The sequence below is a fragment of the Hypanus sabinus genome, chromosome 25 (genome assembly GCF_030144855.1).
Source record: "Hypanus sabinus isolate sHypSab1 chromosome 25, sHypSab1.hap1, whole genome shotgun sequence".
Classification (NCBI taxonomy): Eukaryota; Metazoa; Chordata; class Chondrichthyes; order Myliobatiformes; family Dasyatidae; genus Hypanus; species Hypanus sabinus.
Window position 1 is genome coordinate 10,738,786 of NC_082730.1, and position 21,039 is coordinate 10,759,824.

Consider the following 21,039-nt stretch of genomic DNA (forward strand, 5'->3'; position numbering starts at 1 on the left):
TTTGGCTCTGGGCAAGGTAGAACTGGTTTAATCATTTCCAACAGGAGGTCAGAACAGTAGCTCGATGACACAGGAAGCCAGTTAACATCCCTCAAACAGTGAACTTGGATCTCGTGATACTTTTTCATCTCCTAGGGTTGGTAACGTTGTCGGGCTCTGAGCTGCAGACTTATCTGCTGTAATGAAGCTTACAAGGATACTGCCTGGTATCGAGGGAACAAGGAGAGGGTGGACAGACTTGGCTTGTTTCCCTGGAGAACCAGAGGCTGAGGGGAGACCGGCATCTTTCTTCCAGGGTCAAAATGTCTAATACTAGAAGAACATGCACTTTATGTGAGAGGGGTTAAGCTCAGCGGAGGTGTGTGGGGTGTTTTACATAGAGGGTGACGGTGAAGGGTGAAAAGATAGAGGCATTAAAGAGGTTCTTTATACATGAATGTGCAGAGAAGGGAGGCATGTGGAAGTTGTGTGGGTGGAAGTGATTACTTTGATGTTTAAGTATTAGTTTATTGCAGCACAATGTTTTGGGCCATAAGGCCTGTTGCTTTGAAGTACTGTTCTCTGTTCCATGTGATGCCGCAAGCTAAGGGCCAGTAGAAAGTTCCAAACGTAGGGAGCTGGTGTAAATAATGTGATAATATGATTGGTATTGGAACTCATTCGTAATGGTCACATCTGTCAATGGTAGTGTAGCAGTTGGTGCAATGTTTTACAGTAAGATCGAGGTTCAATTCAGGTCTCTGTATGTAAGGAGTTTGTACGTTCTCTCTGTGGTCATGGGGGTGGGGGGGAGAGAGAGAGAGACACACACACACACACACACACACACACACACACACTCACTCCAAAGATGTACGGTTAGTGAGTTGTGGCCATGTTATGTTGGCGTCGGAAAAAGAGAAAGAAAGGTAGGGCTGGGGGAGAGATTATAGTGAGGGGGCAAAAAGAGAGATAAAGAGAACCAGACTAAAATAATAGATAGGGATGGAGGTAGGGTGGGGGGGCAGGGGTATCAACAGAGGTCAGTGAGTTGGATGTTCCTTACCATTAAACCCACTGATAAGGGGGGTGCTGTTGTCGTCTGGCGCACCGACCTGTACATAGCGGAGGCACAACGACAACTCCCTGACACCTCCTCTTATCTATCCCTGGACATGAACATCCCCCAACCCTATCTATTACTTTAGTCTGGTTCTCTTTCTCTCTCTCCCCCCCCCCCCCACTATAATCTCTCCCCCAGCCCTACCTTTCTTTCTCTTTTATTTCCCGTAATTCCCCACCTTCCCCCTAGCCCATTTCCCTCCAGCCTATCACTTCCCAGCTCTCTACATTATCCCTCCCCCCACTTCTTATCCCCCCTCGACCATCCCATGTTACTTCACTCCTGATGAAGGGTTTCGGCCCGAAACATCGTTATTACCTCCTCCCATAGATGCTGTCTGGCCTGCTGAGTTCTGCCAGCATTTTATTTATTTCCAGCATCTGTAGATTCACTTGTGTTGCCTGTAAAGGCCATCTGATGGATTGTGTGGTCAAGAATTCATCTCGTGTGTGAGAGAGTCTTATTATCAGCAGGATAGAAGCTGAACTTAAACGGGTGGTGTTTTGTATCTTCTGACAGACAGGGTTTGGTTGAAGTAATAATGAGACTGGTTGGAGGGGTCCTTGATGCTTTATTTATTTGTTTATTGAGATACAGTGCAGAATAGGTCTTTCCAGACCTCCTAGCCATGCTGTCCAGCCATCGCCCGATTTTAGCCCTAGCCTAATCATAGGACACTTTACAATGACTAATTCACCTACCAACTGGTACGCTTTTGGACTGTGGGAGGAAACCCACGTGGTCACAGGGACAGCGTACAAACTCCTTACAGGCAGCGACAGGAATTGAACCTGGGTTGCTGCTACTGTGTCTTCTGCTTTCCCACATTCAGTGATTTAGGAAAAACTTCTTTCCCTCCACCATCAGATTTTGGAATGGTCCATGAACAATATCTCGTTACTCGCCTTCTGCACTATCATTATTTTGTAACTTATCATGATTTTATTCTGTACTGTTGTCACACAGCAACTAGTTTCACGACGTGTGTTGGTGATAATGAGCCTCATTTGGCTTTTTAATGGCAAACGAGAGAAAATATGCAGGTGCTTGAAATCCCAGTGGCCACCCATTTTAATTCCACTTCCCATTCCCATTCCGATATGTCCTCCACTGTCATGATGAGGCCACACTCAGGTTGGAGGAACAACACCTTGTATTCTGTTTGGGTAGCCTCCAACCTGATGGCATGAACATCGATTTCTCGAAATTCTGGTAGCGCCTCCACCCCCCTCCTCCCTCGCCATTTTCCATCCCCTTGTCGCTCTCTCATGTTATCTCCTTGCCCACTCATCGCCTCCCTCTGGTGCTCCTCGCCCCTTTTTCTTTCTTCCATGGCCTTCTGTCTCTTTCACCAATCAACTTCCCAGCTCACACAAAGTACACTGCAGATGCTGTGGTCAAATCAAGAAGTCATCTAGCACCTTTGTACGTCTTAACTTCCTAGCTCTTTGCTTCATCCCTCCCCCTCCTCCAAGTTTCACCTATCACTTGGCATTTCTCTCTCCTCTCCCTCCCACCTTTCAAACCTACTCCTCAGCTTTTTTTCTCCAGTCCTGCTGAAGGGTTTCAGCATGAAATGCCAACTGTACTCTCTTCCATAAATGCTGCCTGGCCTCCTGCTTTCTAATGGGAAACGTGGGCAGAGTTAATGGAGGGGAGGCTGTTTTGTCTGCTGGACTTGGCTATTCTCACAACTCTTTGCCATTTCCTCTGATCTTGGACAGGGCCCTTCCCATGCAAGTTGATAGTGCATTTGTCAAAGAGAGACTCTTCAAGGATGTGCTGAATTTCCATAGCCTTCTAATGAAGTAAAGGTCCTTGTGTGCTTGCTTGACCACTGTGGCTGGACCAAGACAAAATGTTGGTGATCTTTACACCTAGGAACTTGAATTTCTCAGCTATCTTCACTTATATGACATGGTATTTGTTGCTTTGCTGTAGCAGCGCAGTGCAAAACTATAAAATTACTATAAATTTTAAAAACAAATATAGTTCAAGAAAGAGGAATAATTAGAAAGTGTTTATGGATTCAAGGATAGTTCAGAAATCTGATGACGGAGGGGAAGAAGCTGTTGCTGAATCATTGAGTGTGTGCCTTCAGGTTCCTGTACCTCCTACCTGATGGTAGGAATGAGAAGAGCGGATATTCTGGATGGTGAGGCTCTTTGGTGGTGGATTCAGCCTCGAAGATGTCTGAATAAGGAGCAGATGGAGATTGAGGAGACTGGGTATTGGCCATGGCCTTTATGGTGAAGAGCAAGAGGCCAGAACTGGAGGAGTGCAAGTATCTCTGGGTTATATGGCAATAGCAGGGTCGTAAAGAAAGCTTTTGGCACATTGGCCTTCATAAATCAACGTAGTGAGTACAGGAGATGGGATATCATGTTGAAGGTGTATAAGATGTTGGTGAGGTCTAATTTGGAGTATTATGTGCAGTTTTGGTCACCTACCCATAGGAAAGATGTAGATAAGGTTGAAAGAGTACAGAGAAAATTCACAAGGATGTGGCTGGGTCTGGAGGACCTGAGATTGAATAGGTTAGGACTAAGGAACAGATTAATTCCTTAGAAGGTAGAAAATTAAGGGGAGATTTGGTAGAGGTATACAAAATTATGAGGGGTCTAGATAGCGTAAATGCAAGGGCCTGTATCTACTGTGTTGCTCTGTGATTCTCTGACTTACAGTTGCATGAAAAAGTTTGTGAACCCTTTGCTATTTCCTGGTTTTCTGCATTAATTATTCATAAAACGTGGTCTGATCTTCACCTAAGTCACAATCTGCCTGAACTAATAACATACAAACAATTGTACTTTTAATGTCTTTGTTGGACACATTGTTTAGTTGTTCACAGTCCAAACTGAAAAAAGTACGCGAACCCTTGTATTTAATAACTGGTAGAACCTCCCTTAGTAGCAATAACCTCCTGTAACTGCTGATCAGACTTGCACAACGGTGAGGAGGAATTTTAGACTATTCCTCCGTACAAAACTGTTTCAGTTCACCAATATTTCTGAGCTACCTTGCACAAACGGCCCTCTTCAGGTCATGCCACAGCATCCAAATTTGGTTAAGTTCTGGACTCTGACTTGATCATTCCAAGACACAAACTTTCTTCTTTTTAAAGTTGCTAAAGAGACTTTAGCAAGTTCTAGAGATTTCAGCAGATCCTTTGCTTTTAGCCTTGGGTTCTTTCTCAGCTCCATCAGTTTTGCACGTTGTGCTCTTGGAGTGATCTTTGCAGGATGCCCACTCCTAGGGAGAGCAGCAACAGTACTGAATTTCCTCCACTTGTAGACAGTTTCTCTGACTGATGAAGACTCGGGTCTTTAGAAATGCTTTTATAGCTTTTTCCAGCTTCATGCATCTCTACGGTTTTTCTTCAAAGCTCCTTTGAAAGTTGTTCTGATCGAGGCATGGTGCACATAAACAGATCTTTCTTGAGAAGAGCAGGCTCTGTCAGTAACCTGACTGCATGTGTCTTTTTTATAGGGCAGGGCTCCTCTACAACCCACATCTCCAATCTCATCTCATTGACAAAAACACAAATAGCATTTGTAGAAGGCATTATCTCAGAAGTTAACATACTATTTTGAACCTCAACTGTGATTGTTTAAACGGTGGACTCAATATTGACAAGAAGTACAACTGTTTGTGTGTTATTAGTTTAGGCAGATTGTGTTTGTCTGTTATCGTGACTTAGATGGTGATCAGGCGATATTTTATGAGTAATTTATGCCTAAAACCAGGTATTTGCAACGGGTTCATAAACTACTTCTTGCAGGTGTGAGTGTGTGTGTGTGTGTATATATAAAATTGTAATTTATAGTATATTTTGTGTATCTGTACAGCCCCAAAACAAAAAAACATGCATATGTCAAGAGTTACTAAACCTGATTATGATTATATACAGTACTGTGTAAAAGTCATAGTCACAAGATTTAGCCAGGGTGCCTAAGACTTTTGCACAGTACTATATTTGTCAATGTGGAACAGAAAGTGACTTTGTAAATCTGGCAGGAGCAAAGGATGTTGGGAATGGTGAGGTTGGAGCACCATAGCAAGAGTATGAGACAGGTTGTGGTGCTGGTACAAACCCACCCAGCTTTGAGACAGCAGGTGAAGTCATTTGATTACAAACAATCGATTTATTGATCATTACAGAATGTCTCTCTGGTGCTTCCCACTCCCTCCCCTCTCCCTTCCCCTTTTCCCAACCATCATTCCCCTCTCCCTGCCCCCTCCCCACTCTCAGACCCCAGTAGAGACCCATATCAGAGTCAGGTTTATCATCATCACGTATGACTTGAAATTTGCTTTTTGTGTGGCAGCAGTACAGTGCAATACATATAAAGCAGTACTGTATACCTTAAGACTTTTGCCCAGTACTGTAAAAATACAAGCAAGCATAGGAAAATTAACCTGCAAGGAAAATAACAATTCTAAATCCTAATCCAACAGCATGGACTAGATTTGAAAACGAGTGGGAATTTTACAACTGAATCCTTGCCCAGTGTAGGTCAGAAAGTATAAGGCTTGAAGAGAATCGAGACATTCAAATCAGAAATTTTGGATTAACTCATGCTGAGACTAGAATGAGGGAGGTTGAACAGGATAGAGTTCGAACAGTCAATGAAAATGGTTCCTGTTCTTCCAGAATTCAGTGGTTTTTGTGAATTTATTTGCATTGATCCCTGCTCCCTCCTTAAGGAAATCACTTCAGCATTTCAGGAAATATTACTTCTTCAAATAACCAAATAACACCAGCCAACCATGTGTTCTTAAAGTCAGCAGATGTGGGTGAAATAGCATTGTTCAGTTGTCTGAATACACGATCTGATGACCTGGCATTTTAAAGCACCAACAGCTGTCACTGAGCATATTGCTATCAGCTACGCTTACCTGCCCTCTAGTGACCACATCGAGAACAGCAATTAAATAAAAGTACACACAGTATGCTGGAGGGACCCAGCTGGCCGGCCAGGCAGCTTCTATGGAAAAGAGTACAGTCGACGTTTGGGGCCAAGACTCTTCATCAGCACTGTTGAAGGGTCTCGGTCTGAATACGTGGACTGAATTCTTTTCCATAGAAGCTGCCTGGCCTGCTGAGTTCCTCCAGCATTTTGTGTGTGTTGCTCAGATTTCCAGCATCTGCAGATTTTCTCTTGCTTGCAATTGATTAAAAGTCATAATTTTTCTGAGCAACAGTCAGAACCAGCATCAGGTTTAATATCACTGGCATGTCATGGAATTTGTTGTCTTTGCAGCCACAGGACAACACATAGTAATAGGAAAAAACATCTGTAAGTTACACACATGTGCGCATGCGCGCACACACACCTAATAGTTAAATAAGTAGTGCAAAAATAGAAATAAAAAGGTATTGAGGTAGTGCTTATGCATTCAATGGCCATAAGACCATAAGATATAGGAGCAGAAGTAGGCCATTCAGCCCATTGAGTCTGCTCCGCCATTCAATCATGGGCTCATCCAATTCTTCCGTTCATCCCCATTCCCCTGCCTTTACCCTGTACCCTTTGATGCCCTGGCTAATCAAGAACCTATCTATCTCTACCTTAAATGCACCCAATGACTTGGCCTCCACAGCCGCTCGTGGCAACAAATTCCACAGATTTACCACCCTCTGACTAAAGTAATTTCTCCACATCTCTGTCCTTCAATCCTGAAATCGTGCCCTCTTGTCCTAGAATCCCCTACCATGGGAAATAACTTTGCCATATCTAATACATTCAGGCCTTTTAACATCAGGAATGTTTCAATGAGATCTCCCCTCATTCTCCTGACCTTCAGGGAATACAGCCCAAGAGCTGCCAGATGTTCCTCATATGGTAACCCTTTCATTCCTGGAATCATTCCCGTGAATCTTCTCTGAACCCTCTCCAATGTCTGTATATCCTTTCTAAAATAAGGAGCCCTAAGCTGCACACAATAGTGTAGTTTTATGAGTGTCTTACAGAGCCTCAACATCACATCCCTGCTCTTATATTCTATACCTCTAGAAATGAATGCCAACATTGCATTCGCCTTCTTCACCACTGACTCAACCTGGAGGTTAACCTTTAGGGTATCCTGCACAAGAATTCCCAAGTCCCTTTGTACCTCTGCATTTTGAATTCTCTCCCCCTCTAAATAATAGTCTGCTCGTTTATTTCTTCCGCCAAAGTACATGACCATACACTTTCCAACTTTGTATTTCATTTGCCACTTCTTTGCCCATACCCTAAACTGTTACGTCTCCCTGCAGGCTCTCTGTTTCCTCAACACTACCCGCTCCTCCTCCTATCAGAAATGTCCATTCAGACACTGGATGCCCGAGGGTATGAAGCTGTTCCTGAATCATTGAATGTGTGTTTTCTTGTTTCTGTATCTCCAGTGAGGTAGCAATGAGAACAAGGCATGACCTGAGTGATGTTGTTAATGATGGGCACTGCCTTTCTGAGGCACCTCTCCTTGAAGATGTCCTGGATACTATGGGGGTTAGTGCCCGTGCTGGAGCTGACCAAGCTTACAACTGCACTTTTTCTCATGAAGGGCCTGAACCCGAAACATTGACTTTTTATTCCTCTCCATGGATGCTGCCTGACCTGCTGAGCTCCTCCAGTATTTTGTGTGTTACTCTGGATTTCCAGCACCTACAGAGACTCTCGTGTTTATAATAATTTTTCCCCTGCTTTTCTTCAGCATCCTGAAAATTCAGACTCCAAAGCTATTTAAATATGTGTAAATTATTTGACTTCTACAGTATTTGTTTTAATTCTTTGGTGTGATACTTAGTACAGAGTATCTGCTTATGCCTTGAAGAAGAAAGGGCTTTGTATCCATCCATGGTGAAGGAGACTGTTTGTGGTGGAAAGCTGTACCTGTCCAAATATCTTTTAAACATCGTAATTATACCTGTTTCAACAGCTTCTGGCAGAGCTTGTTCCATATACTCATCACAATCGTGAAAAAGTTAACCCTAAGATCCCTTTAAATCTTTGTCTTCTCACTTTAAATCTATATCCTCTGGCTTTAGACTTCTCTACTCTGGGGGAAAAGGACTGTGACTGTCCACCTGAGAGGTAGTTTTTTTACACAGAGAATGGCCGGTGCATGGAAGCCAGTCAGGGCTTGTGGTTGAGACAGAGGCATTAGGACCATCCCTGAAGCTCATGGATTGGCATATGGATGAAAAAATATAGGGGTATGTAGGAGAAGAGGGTTAGATTGATCTTGGAATAGGTTAAAAGGTTGGTGTGACATCATGGGCTGAAGGGTCTGTACTGTTTGATACCCCTCAAGATTTTAATATACCTTCATAAAGTCACTCCTTAGCCTTCTTCGCTCCAGGGAGAAGCGTCCCAGCCTACCTTCTAGCTCAACCTCTCTGGTCCCGGTAATGTCCATGCAGATAAATGTGGAGAAACACTGAACTTTGGAAGAGCAGGAACGATTGAGTGTTTGGACTCTATACTCTTCATTCCTCCTCATTCTAGTCTCTGCAAATGAGTTAATCCAAATTCTTCGATTTGAACGCCCTGAGTCTCTCTTGTACTTTGTGATCTCCACTGAGTCCCAATTAAGCACTGTCTCAGTTGTAAAATTATTTTCAAATCCTTTCAAATCTTTCCTGCGCTCTTTCCAGTGTAATCACATCCCTCCTACAGGTGGGTGACCAGAACTGTGCACAATACCCTAACTGTGGTCTCAGCAGAGGCTTGTACAGTTCCAAAATGACATCCCAACTCCTGTGCTCTGTGCCCAGACCAACAAAGGCAAGTGTGCCAAATGCTTTCTTCTGTGTCACCTCTTTCAAGAAACAATATACCTCTGCTCCGTAATGTTGGAAGTGAGTAGGTTGATATTCCATCGAGTCGGGTCTCATGGACTTAATCATACTTTGACTCATTCTTCATCATTCACTTGTGATCACGTCATCCGTGCCCTGTAAGGACTCGGTTATCCAACTCGACACAACTGAGGGCAGTCAGATCATGGGTTTAACGTTACTCAGTGGTCAGGTGTTGTCAGTGAGCCAGATGGATGGTCGTTTCCCAGATTATCCGCTGGGATACCCTGCAAGAGATGGGCCGAGTGGCCAAATTCACAGACTTGTCCTGAATCATTTGCGTTGCTGCTGTCAAGTGGAGGACTTTGAGAACCAGAATCAGGTTTATTACCACTGACACATGTCGTGAAGTTTGTTTTGTGGCAGCAGTACAGTGCAATACATGAAAAACTGCAACAAGTTAAATAAAACATTTGAAAAAACTTTAAAAAAAGAGAGTAAAATAGGTCGTGTTCATGGGTTCATGCACCATGTGTGGCAGTGGTGCCGATGGTTTTAAACACGAGACTTTTAACACTAAGCACATTGTCTACGAATGTCAGAATGAAAATCCGTTGCTCAATTATCCTTGCAAGTATTATGAATAGTTTATTTTGCTTAACTGAACATTTGAAAGGCAGCATCCATCATTAAGGATTCCATCACTTAGGACATCATGTCCCCTCTTCTTATTGCTACCATCATGAAAGATGTACAGGAGCCTGAAGACACACAACGTTTTAGCAACAGCTTTTTCCCCTCCACTATCAGATTTCTGAATGGACAATGAAGCAATTCATGAACACTGCCTCACTATTTTTGGACTCTTTCTGCACTACTTATTTAATTTTACACATACAGTGTGCATATACAATTATGTATCATCATCATTATGTGCTGTTTTGTGTGATGTGGGCAACCATGGTCTTCCTCCTGTCTTTAATCTGCCTGTGGGGAAGACTTCTTCACGCCATTGTTCTTACTCTTTTCTCTATTCATGACCACGACTGTTCTTGGCAAATTTTCTACAGAAGTGGTTTGCCATTGCCTTCTTCTGGGCAGTGTCTTTACCAGACGGGTGACCCCCAACCATTGTCAATACTCTTCAGAGAATGTCTATTGTCAGTGCTCACATAACCAGGACTTACACCACCACCTGCTCCCATGGCTTCACGTGACACTGTTTGGGGGCTAAACAGGTGCTACACCTTGCCCAAGGGTGACCTGCAGACTGGCAGGGGGAAGGAGCGCCTTACCCCTCCTTTGATAAAGATGTATCTCCAACACAGGTGCACATGCACGCATAGACACACACACACACACACACACACACACACACACACTCTCTCTCTCTTATAAATTAGAATAACAAATATCCTATATATATATACACACACACACACACTAATTCAAATTATTTGTCTGTATTTCACTGTACTGTGCCATTAAACGACAAATTTCACACACGTGTCCGTGATATTAAACCTGAATCTGAATAGCCTAGCCAACAGATGACTGAGTGTGGTTGATAGACTCTCACTGCCTGCCTTTGATGCAACATGGCTGTTGAGGAGTGAGCATTTTCCACTGTCTCGTCATGGACTATTGTTTTGAGATGCCATATTGTGTAGCAGGGGTTCGGAGGAGGCCCCAGTCTGAGGTGGATATTTAATGTCACTTCATTCCGTATCAAAGAAAAAGTGGAGAATAGCTTGAGGCTCAACCTCCAAATGTACACACAGGCAAGAATCCCTGTGTCTGAGGTTGTGCTGACCATTGGTTCTGTGGCTGACGTGACGGAAGTTGGACAGTAGAAGGTTGGAGAAATGGTGTAGGGCTTATTTGACCCAATCTTGCACTGTGAGTGTGTCTGCAGTTGATACACCGGTTAGAACCACGGGCAGCCAGTTGTCACATAGTGAGCTTGGGATGCAGGTGAATTTCTGAGGGTGGTGACCCCTTTGAGAAGGAGACTCCACAATCTGTCGTACTTGACGTGATCAAGGGCTTTTTTAGATCATGATATGCCATGTTCAATCTCTACACATTTTTGTGCCCCTAAATCTAAACCTAACTCTACATCTTTGAAACGTTGGGGAAGCCCAAATGCCCAGAGGAAACCGACGTGGTCACAGGGAAAATGTCCAAACTCCTTACAGACAGTGGTGGGAATTGAACCCTGACCAGTGATTGCTGACGCTGTAAAGCATTGTGCTTACGACACATTAGTGTGCCGCACGACCAGAAATGGTAGGTGCGCTTCTGCTGTCACGGTTCTTTTGGTTAACCGTGTGAGACAGCGGCAGCTCTAACCTGCATTCAGGTGTCCATATCAATAAGTTTCCTGTATCCTTCCGGCTTTTGTTTCTCAAATATTAATTAATTAGAAGCCGAAAATGTTAGAAACATTAAGCAAGTCCTCCAATGAGAAGAACAGACCTGTCGAAGTCAGAATCAGGTTTAATATCACTGGCGTATGTCTTGAAATTTGTTGTCTTTGTGGCAGCAGCACAATGCAATGCATGACAAAAATGTGAATTACAGCAAATTTATCTATGTATGTACATATGAGAAAATAGTGAGGCCGTTTTCATAGGTCGATGTCCAATCAGACATCAGAAGGCGGGGGTGGGGGGGGGGGGGGGGAATCAGGCTGTTCCGGAGTCGTTTGCTGTGTGCCTTCAGACTTTTGAACATCTTTCCTGATGGTCGCATTAAGAAGAGAGCATGTCCTGCGTGGTGGAGGGCCTTAATGATGGACACCATCTTTTTGAGGCATCGCTCCTTGAAGATTTCCTGGATGCTACAGAACCTAGTGCCCATGATGGAGCTGACTGAATTTCATATCAGTGGCCACTTACCAGAATGTTAACTGTTTTCTCTCTCCACAGTTGCTGCCTTACCTGCAGACCCTTTCCAGTATTTTCTGATTTTATTTCACACTTCCAGTGTGTTTTTTTTCTAATTTCTCAAATGGATTTATCAATTTGGGCATTTAAATGTTGTAAGAATCCATTAAATACCACTGTTAGTAGTTGATTCGTCGTTTTGGACTTGTGCCACAGAATAACAAGATGTGACCATGTAGAAGGTTAATTTGAGGGCAACTTGCTGGAGGCTGCTTTTATACTTCCCCAAGAAAGACCTCCAACAAAGAATTTATATTAGTTTTGGTAGAGTTCTCCAAGTGGTTGACCTCTCATAAATAAACAAAGTTTATTTTACTAATAATAGCATTAAAAAAAACATTTATTGATGAATAAATTTCAATATTGCAATGAATTCATCACTACAATGAATGAAGAACAGCAAATTTCATTAAATATGTCAGTGATAATAAGCCTGATTCGGATTCTAAATCAACACACTCAAAATGCTGGAGGAACTCAGCAGGTCAGGCAGCATCTGTGGAGTTGAATACGCAGTTGGAGTTTCAGGCAGAGGCATTCTTCAGGAGTGAAAAGGAAGGGGGAGGAACCCAGAATAAACAGGTGGGGGGAGGGGAAGGAGGCTAGCTAGAAGGTGATATGTGAACCCAGGTGGGTGGGAAAGGTCAAGGGCCGGAGGAGACAATAGGTGCAGGAGTAGGCCATTCGGCCCTTCTAGCCAGCACCACCATTCACTGTGATCACGGCTGATCATACACAATCAGTACCCTGTTCCTGCCCTCTCGCCATATCCCTTGACCCCGTTATCTATAAGAGCTCTATCTAACTCTCTCTTGAATGCATCCAGAGACTTGGCCTCCACTGCCTTCTGGGGCAGAGCATTCCACATATCCACCACTCTCTGGGTGAAAAAGTTTTTCCGCATCTCTGTTCTAAATGGCCTACCCCTTATTCTTAAACTGTGGCCTCTAGTTCTGGACTCACCCATCAGCGGGAACATGCTTCCTGCCTCCAGCGTGTCCAATCCCTTAATAATCTTATATGTTTCAATCAGATCCCCTCTCATCCTTCTAAATTCCAGTGTATACAAGCCCAGTCACTCCAATCTTTCAACATATGACAGTCCCGCCATTCCAGGAATTAACCTTGTGAACCTACGCTGCACTCCCTCAATAGCAAGAATGTCCTTCCTCAAATTTGGAGACCAAACCTGCACACAATACTCCAGGTGGGATCTCACCAGGGCCCTGTACAGCTGCAGAAGGACCTCTTTACTCCTATACTCAATTCCTCTTGTTATAAAGGCCAGCATGCCATTAGCTTTCTTCACTGCCTACTGTACCTGCATGCTTGCTTTCATTGACTGATGTACAAGAACATCTAGATCTCATTGTACTTCCCCTTTTCCTAACTTGACTCCATTTAGACAGTAATCTGCCTTCCTGTTCTTGCCACCAAAGTGGATAACCTCACATTTATCCACATTCAACTGCATCTGCCATACATTTGCTCACTCACCCAACCTGTCCAAGTCACCCTACATTCTCATAACATCTTCCTGACATTTCACACTGCCACCCAGCTTTGTGTCAACAGCAAATTTGCTAATGTTACTTTTAATCCCTTCATCTAAATCATTAATGTATATTGCAAACAGCTGTGGTTCCAGCACTGAACCTTGCGGTACTCCACTGGTCACAGCTTGCCATTCCGAAAGGGACCCATTAATCGCTACACTTTGTTTCCCGTCAGCCAGCCAATTTTCAATCCATGTCAGTACTCTGCCCCCAATACCATGTGCCCTAATTTTGCCCACTAATCTCCTATGTGGGACTTGTATCAAAAGCTTTCTGGAAGTCCAGGTACACTACATCCACTGGCTGTCCCTTGTCCATTTTCATAGTTACATCCTCAAAAAACTCGTCAAGCATGATTTTCCCTTCATAAAAACATGCTGACTCAGACTGATCCTTCTACTGCTATCCAAATGTGTTGTAATTTCCTCTTTTATAATTGACTCCAGCATCTTTCCCACCACTGACGTCAGGCTAGCCGGTCTGTAATTCCCTGTTTTCTCTCTCCCTTCTTTCTTGAAAAGTGGGACATTAGCCACCCTCCAGTCCGCAGGAACTGTTCCTGAATCTATAGAACATCGGAAAATGATTACCAATGCGTCCACGATTTCTAGAGCCACCTCTTTAAGTACCCTGGGATGTAGACCATCAGGTCCCGGGGACTTATCAGCCTTCAGGCTCAACAGTATCCAACACCGTTTCTTGCCTAATATAAATTTCCTTCAGTTCATCCCTTTACCCTAGTTCCTTTGACCACTATTACATCTGGGAGATTGTTTGTGTCTTCCCTAGTGAAGACAGATCCAAAATACTTGTTCAACTCATCTGCCATTTCCTTGTTTCCCATAATAAATTCACCCTTTTCTGTCTTCAATGGCCCAATTTTGGTCTTAACTATTTTTTTGCTATTCACATACCTAAAGAAGCTCTTACTATCCTCCTTTATACTCTTGGCTAGTTTACCTTTGTACCTCATTTTTTCTTGGTGTATTGCCTTTTTTGTTATCTTCTGTTGTTCTTTAAAAGCTTCCCAGTCCTCTGGTTTCCTGCTCATCTTTGGTATGTTATACTTCTTCTCTTTTATTTTTATACTGCCCTTTTCTTCCCTCGTCAGCCACGGCCGCCTTTTACTCCCCTTAGGATCTTTCTTCCTCTTTGGAATGAACCGATCCTGCACCTTCTGTATTATTCCCAGAAATACCTGCCATTGTTGTTCCACTGTCTTCCCTACTAGGGTATTGTTCTATTGAACTTTGGCCAGCTCCTCCCTCATAGCTCCATAGTTCCCTTTGTTCAACTGTAATACTGACACATCCGATTTTCCCTTCTCCTTCTCAAATTGTAGGTTAAAACATCATATTATGGTCACTACCTCCTAATGGTTCCTTTACCTCGAGGTCCCTGATCAAATCCGGTTCATTGCACAACACTAAATCTAGAATTGCCTTCTCCCTGGTAGGCTCCAGTACAAGTTGTTCTAAGAATCCATCTCGGAGGCACTCCACAAACTCCCTTTCTTGGGGTCCAGTACCATTCTGATTCTCCCAGTCTACCTGCATGTTGAAATCCCCCATTACAACTGTATCATTACCTTTGCGACATGCCAATTTTAACTCTTCATTCAACTTACACCCTACATCCAGACTGCTGTTTGGGGGCCTGTAGATAACTCCCATTAGGGTCTTTCTACCCTTAGAATTTCTCAGTTCTATCCATACTGACTCTACACCCCCTGATTCTATGTCCCCCCCTCAGAAGGGACTGAATATCATTCCTCACCAACAGAGCCACCCCACCCCTTCTGCCAGTCAGTCTGTCCTTTCGATAAGATGTATATCCTTGAATATTCATTTCCCAGGCCCTGTCTGCTTGAAGCCATGTCTCAGTTATTCCCACAACATCGTACTTGCCAATTTCCAACTGAGCCTCAAGCTCATCTACTTTATTCCTTATACCTCGTGCATTCATATATAATACTTTTAATTCATTACTTCCCTCTCCTTTCATATCAGTTTCTATTTCACTTGGCCACACTGTATGATCTCTTCTTGAGCTTTCTACTCCATTGATTCTGTTGTCCTTTTTTGACTTTTCTTATTTTCACTTTCCCTTTAACTCCATCCTTATATTTCCAGTTCATCCCCTCCCCCTCACTACTTAGTTTAAACACATTCGTGTTGCAGTGGCAAACCTGTCTGCCAGAATGCTGGTCCCCCGTCTATTAAAGTGCAACCCGCCCCTTTTGTACAATTCATCCCTACCCCAAAACAGATCCCAGTGGTCCAAGAATGTAAATCCTTGCTTCCTGCACCAGTTCCTCAGCCACACATTCAGATCCATTATCTCCCTGTTCCTGCCCTCTCCAGCACGAGGAACTGGAAGCAAACCAGAGATAACCACCCTGGAAGTCCTGCTTTTCAGCCTTCTTCCGAGTTCTCTGAAGTCCCGCTGCAGAATGACCTTCCTCTTCTTCTCAATGTCATTTGTGCTGGCATTAACTACCACTTCCTGCTGTTCACCTTCACCCTTGAGGATTCCCTGCAATCAGTCCGTGATGTCCTGGATCCTAGCACCGGGGAGGCAACATACCATCCTTAAATCTCGCCTGTTGCCGCAGAAACCTCTTTCCGTACCTCTTACTATGAGTCCCCTATTACCACGGCTCTTCCTGATGTCTGACTCCTCGGCTCTGCTTCTGCATCAATTTTCGGCTCGCAGACCTGTCCGCCTCCCAGACTGGCAGTATCTTCAGTCCTGACAGCTTCCAAGAGGGTGAACCTGTTTACGAGAGGTACATCCCCTGGGGTCTCCTGTACTTCAAGCACCCTTTCCTTCCTCATCGTCGCCCCCTTTCTTTCTTCCGGTATCCTCAATGTAACGACCTCACTGTAGGTCCTGTCCAGAAAACCCTCGTTTTCGCAGATAAACCTGAGGTCATCCAGTTCTTTCTTCAGTGCTGCAACATGCTCCTTCTGAAGCTGAATTTGGATACTGTTACGAAATCCCGCAACTGGATCACTTACCAGCAAAGATAGAGAGGTCCGTTGAAGTCTGATGGTACTATTTTTAAATGTCTTTATTTATGAAGGGGCACAAAAATAAGATTAATACAAACATTCAGATAATATACGTCGTCACTACTCAATCTAAAAGCGCGGGTCTAATAATAATCATCAATAAGAAACAGCTCGATCGTTTGTCTAGGGGATAATATATTGTCCGATGGAAATATAAAAGTCACTCAGTCCTGCAGGCCTCAGCCTTTTGGGGGGGACCGCTGGGTTTTCACTTGTTGGAGAGAGAGAGATTGGTGAGAAAAGAAACTTGCCCGGGTCTTTATGAAGCGAATCCGTTGAATCAGGGGTGCGGGCTTCCCCATTGTTAGCTAAAAGCTGGTTTCCGTGGTTCCAGTCACCGATTCCAGCAACGGAATCGAACACACGTGACTTCCTTCAAATGGCTTCCCGCTACTACGGGCTTGTTAGCGTTTCTTCTGGTGCTTCCTCTTTCCTCTGGTGCTTCTTTTATACTTCCTCACGGGGTCTCAGATGTCAATCAGGTTGGGATGATGCAATCTCTCTCTCAACCAGCCCACTTTGCCCGAAGGCTTTCACGTAGTATAGTCCCCAATCCACAAACGTGGTCTCCAGGAGACAATGGTCAATGTCGCATTATTTTGCATCGCGGTGGAACGAGGTATTCGGCACGTCTCTCTCTCCCATTTCCTGGGTCTCCTGTACGAACTCAATAGTGATCTTGCGATTCTCACAAAGGAGGGGGCTACCCCGCACCTTTCGGCCCCTCAGAGCTGTGGTACATTCGTAACAATACACTTTCCACACCTGTAGCAGCCAGGGGCACCATCAGTGTCCCTGACCTCCCACATCATGCACGTAGCACACTGAATCAGCTTAGCGGTCATGACTTCACCCTCTCCAATTGTGCCTGACTTAGTCTCCTCCCTCAGACTCTCGAGCCAAAGACTAACACTTCCCTCAAACAGGCCGCTCCGCTAGAGGTCTCCCTCTCCTGCTCCAGACATGATCTGGTAGGAGAGGAGAGTGGACCATAGGAGAAAGGGAAAAAGGAGGGGCACCGGGGAAAGTAATAGGCAGGGGAGAAGAGGTAAAAGATCAGAGTAGAGAATGAGGGGAGGGTAGAATTTGCTTACTGAGAGGAATCGATATTCATGCAATGAGGTGGAGGGTACCCAGACAGAATATAAGCTGTTGCTCCTCCACCCTGAGGGTGATGTCATCTCGGTATTGATTGACACATCAGAATGGGAGTTGGAATTGAAATGTTTGGCTACTGGGAGGTCTATATGTTATTTTGAGCATTTAATAATATCTCTGGTGGTCTTGATACTGCATTTCATCCACATTACTTAACTCCAGGGGTTCCCAACCTTCTTTATACCATGGACCCCAGGTTGGGAACCCCTGCTTCAAGCTTACATTGGTAATTGAAACAATTGTTTCCATTAGAAATAACCCCTTCTGCAATGTTCTTTTATTGTATTGGTGTTATTTTTCTGAGTACTTGTGTCTTCACAGTTATAGCACAAGCTGCAATATTGATTGCCTCGCACTAACAATACATTTTGAGTTACTTCCTAAGCCGACGTTGGGGCAAAATGTGTTAGATAGGCACTTGACACTTAGGTTACAGTCGCCTTGCCAGTATCGACTGTTTGGCTCAGTAGGTGTAATAGTGTTGGAAGATAACAAAAAGGGTCAACAGGAGTTGAGTTTGACCAACGGTTTTCACTTCTGAGGCAAACATATTTGTGTGATGTGAGTGACTGTTATTGAAACAGGATACATGGTATTGGGTTTACAGAATACGGTAATGTAGTGGGGTCCAGTGCCAGCGATCATAATAGGGCTTTAGATCCGCCACTGAATGCAAGGAGTAAGTGGGGTTCTAGGTTTCAGTATTGTAATATTGATGCCCAGATGCTTTAAGTTACAGCACACACAAGACCCTTGTGTCCTGTGCATTTTCGGGACACTGGACTGAATCTTTTGATTTGTGTGTGGCCTCCGTGCATCTCTTAACGTAGCACCCATCACCCACTGATTGGTCTGTCGAGGACTCGAACGCTTTGAGTTATATTCGAAACCCCTCACTTTGTTATAGTTCAAGTTCAGTTTTAATTATTCATGCATACAGCCGACTGAAACAGCGTTCCTCCAGGGCCAAGGAGCGCACAGCTCAACACGGCATAAGCCACACGCAGCACATTCAAGATAGTAAGCAAAACGTACAGTCGCGTTTTTAAAAAGATGTGCATGTGCAGCTCAAGTCCCTGAGTGACGTGTCCTGCCAGTTAGTTGATGGTGCAGTTCTGGCAGCCTGCAGACCAACGCATGCAGCTTGTCATTCCACTAATTGAACACTGGGGGGCAGCACTGATGAACGATGCCAGCCCCCCCCGACTGAGGACGGGCATTCTTCATTCAATATTCTGTCATCTGTGCCAACTTCTATCCTAACAGATGCCTCAGTGGTCTGTGCTGGTCTTTCCTTGTCCACCTTTCAAAGGCCAAATAGATAAATCCATAAAAAGAAATGAGGCTAGAAAGTTCTGTGATCTAAAAATAATAGTGAGTAGTTTTAGTAAACTTAAAGCTAACATCTGTTCAGATTTTAAATTAAAACCAGGTTCCTGTGTGAGTATTTGGTAATCTGGGAATATAGATCCATAATCCTTGAAAGTGATGTCACAGCTACATTATATAGGGTCATAAAAAAAAGGTTTTGGCACATTGGCCTTCATAAATCAGAGTTTTATACAGGAGTTGAGAGGTTATGGTGAATTTGTATACGATGTTGGTGAGCCAAGTTTGTAGTATTGTACACCATTCCATTCATCTGCTGACAGGAAATATATCAATAGGATTGAAAGAGTATGTTCGTTCATCTTGTACCGTGTTGTATGATCTAGGTAATCATGATTGAAAGAGTTCATAGAAAACTTACAAAGATGTTTCCAGGATTTGATGAACTGAATATTAGGGAAAGGTTGAATAGGTTAGGACTTTATTCACTGGAGTACAGGGAAATGAGGGGAGATCTGATAGAGGTATACAAAATAATGCAGGGTGTCGATAAGGTAAATACAACCAGGGTTTTTTCCATTGAGGATGAGTGAGACTAGCAGTAGAGGTTATAGGTTAAGGGTGAAAGGTGAAATATTTCGGGGGAGCCCAAGGGGGGAGTTTTTCACTTCGTCACTCAGAGGGTGGCGAGAGTGTGGAACGAGCTGCCAGTAGAAGTGCTGAATGCAACAGGACGTTTGGGTTAGTACATGGATGGGACGAGTATGGAGGGCCGTGGTCCAGGCGTAGGTCGATGGGACTAGGAAGAATAATAGGGCGGCTTTCTTTCTGTGCTCTAGTGCTCTGTGTACAGTGCATTCCAGGCCCACAACGTTACACTGACTTTTTACGTACTAAATACTTCTAAATGTGCTGAACGGCCTGTTTCTGTGCTGTAATGCTCTACAACTAAGTGGTTGCAAATTTTTATTTATCCTAAAACTGACAGATGGTGTAAAAATAACAAACATGCTTCTGATATTTTTGAGAATGAAACAACATAGTGATGAAGACTGGAGGATCAAAATTCTGGATAAAGTACTAAGCTGGTCTGACCCACCCCGATCTGAATCCAGATTATTTTATCTGAATAGACACTAGTTCTGACACAGCACATCTCGGCAGTTTATATTGGTCTTGCATTAATTCCCATAGTTTAGAATTCTAACACTTTTTCTGTCATTCATTCTTGCTTCCTCCCCCCCCCCCACCGGTTTGGTGGATGTCTGTGAAGAGTAAGAATTCCTGGTTGTATATTGTATGCACTCTGTGATATTAAATTGAAATTAAACCATTGGCAATTAGTGAATCAGAAACAGTTTCATTATCACTGGCATATGTCATGAAATTTGCTGTTTTGCAACAGCAGTATAGTGCAATACATTAAAAAATGTCTATAAGTAGAAGTATTTTAAAAAAGTAGTACAGAAAGAGAACAAAGTGTGAGATAGTGTCCATGGGTTCACGGACAGTTCAGAAACCTGATGGTGGAGGGGAAGAAGCTGTTCCTAAAACATGAGTGTGTCTTCAGGCTCCTGCACCCCCTCCCTGATGCCAGTAATAAGAAGAGGGCATGTCCTAGCTGGTGAGAGTCCTTATTGGTGGATGCCGCTTTCTTGAGCCATCACCTTTTGAAGAAGTCCTCAATGCTAGGGGGGGTGGGGGGCTAGTGCCCGTGATGGAGCTGTTGGAAGCAAAAAGCAGCTTTTTCTGATCCTTCTGGCCTTCCATACCAGAAGATGATACATCTAATTCAAACCCTCTCCACAGTACATCTTTAGAAATTTGCCCGAGTCTTTAGTGATGTACCAAATCTCCTCAGACTCCTGGTGAAATATGGTTGCTGGCATGTCTTCTTCATAATTGTATGTGCAATTGAGATATCAGTCTAGGGTTGTTGTCATTACGTGCCGTGTTGATTGACAATGGGCGATCATGATCTTTCCGTGACTGTGATTGTTCTTGGCAAATCTTTCTGCACAAATGGCCTGCCATTGCAGCCTTCTAGGCAGTGTCTTCACAAGACGGGTGACCCCAGTCATTATCA

General features: G+C 43.8%; 1 protein-coding gene across 8 annotated transcripts in view; it reads left to right on the forward strand.

Annotated features, from left to right (window-relative positions):
• Positions 1-21,039, forward strand: part of LOC132381001 (ubiquitin carboxyl-terminal hydrolase 49-like) — a 105,815-nt gene that overhangs the window by 60,535 nt on the left and 24,241 nt on the right. The gene's annotated exons all lie outside the window — the stretch shown is intronic.